This window comes from Panicum virgatum, chromosome 8N (assembly GCF_016808335.1).
Source record: "Panicum virgatum strain AP13 chromosome 8N, P.virgatum_v5, whole genome shotgun sequence".
Lineage (NCBI taxonomy): Eukaryota > Viridiplantae > Streptophyta > Magnoliopsida > Poales > Poaceae > Panicum > Panicum virgatum.
The window spans coordinates 18,260,146-18,261,546 of record NC_053152.1 but is presented as its reverse complement, the minus strand read 5'-3'; the positions used below and the strand labels follow the sequence as shown (position 1 = coordinate 18,261,546).

Here is a 1,401-nt window from a genome sequence, read left to right as displayed (position 1 = left end):
AAAATGCATATTTCTTCTGAATTCACAGGTCAAGAAAATCATCCAAAGAATTTTGATCTTTCAGCAGGGTAGTCAAGTAAATCATCCAAGGGTTGTCATCTTCTAGCAAAGTAAGGCCTTCTAAAGGTGTATAGTTTCTGAATTTATATACCAGTCTGCAAGTAAAATCAAAAGATCGAAAATCTAACCTTAGCTCTGAATTGAACCTATTGTTGAATGGCTGAATTTGTTACTTTTATGTATATGTGTGCACTCAGGTTAGACTAAACTATCAAGTGCTGATTTATGTTTCTCTTGAGCTCCGATGTATATGCAGAGAAAATCCTGGCAACAAGGCCTCGAAGAGTAAGGAACTTGAACCTTCCAGAAGTAGAAGATGTAGAACCTGCTAATGATGAGCATGACAATTCAGCGGAGAATGGGAACAATGAAAATTTATAGTGTCCTCCTGATATTGATGGTTTATTAGCTCGCATGCCACACTACCATCCTCGAAGTCCAATTAAGATAATATGTAAGTTCCATGATTTTTTTTCCTTTCATATTCAAATGCAATGTGAAAACAAACATTTCCATATATGCAGGGCCAAATGGAGAGGTGCGGCAGGTTTTAGGTGATTTCACCATTTCAAATCTATTGGAATTAGAAGGAGGAAAGGTAATTGTAGGGACTGATGAAAATGTAGTCCCAAATGAAAGGTCAGCCTCCATCCTTGGTCAACACCTTGGACAAATAGCAGAAAAGCCATCATTAGCTCCTTTACACATTCAAAGATGGGACAATGCTCTGTTCAAGACACACAAGGAACAAATAATCAAGGATGTTGAGGTGAATTTATCTTACCAGTGCAAGAAATTACTTCCATGTTTCATCCATACACTAACATTAACCTTTCCCTTGTACAGGAAAAGTTTGACTTCCCTCGCTCAACTAGACAGCTCTCAAGGGATTGGATCCTAAGGACTGTTAACAATAGATGGAGAGCCTACAAATCTAAGTTGAAGAAACAGTATTTCAATCGTGAAGACAGGTCTCTAGATGAAATCATAAAAGGGAAACCACCAACTGTAAATGGACATCAATGGAGAGCACTTGTTGGATTTTGGTGCCAGGAATCACATAAGGTGATATCAGTTTACAGAACAATAATATCAAATTCCAAAGCGACATAAAAAATAGTGCTTAATGACTCTTCTATCTTTGCAGAAACTATGTGCAACGAACTCCCGATCTGCAAAAGAACAGAAGAATACCCACACAACAAGGCGAAAAAGCCATGCTAGGCTTTAAAAAGAGATGGTGGAAAATAATCACCCTATGTTATTTGTTATATTCACTATCATATCTAGTTGAGTTTTGAAATGATCCTCCAATTACAATCTTGTGCAGGAAGACAAAAA

General features: G+C 37.3%; 1 long non-coding RNA gene across 1 annotated transcript; it reads left to right on the top strand.

Moving 5' to 3' along the window:
* Positions 1–665: 665 nt before the first annotated feature.
* LOC120685845 lies at positions 666–1,004 on the top strand. Its single transcript, XR_005679793.1, has 2 exons — positions 666–829; positions 907–1,004. It is a non-coding gene; the product is annotated as an uncharacterized LOC120685845 (long non-coding RNA).
* The last annotated feature ends 397 nt before the right edge of the window (positions 1,005–1,401 follow it).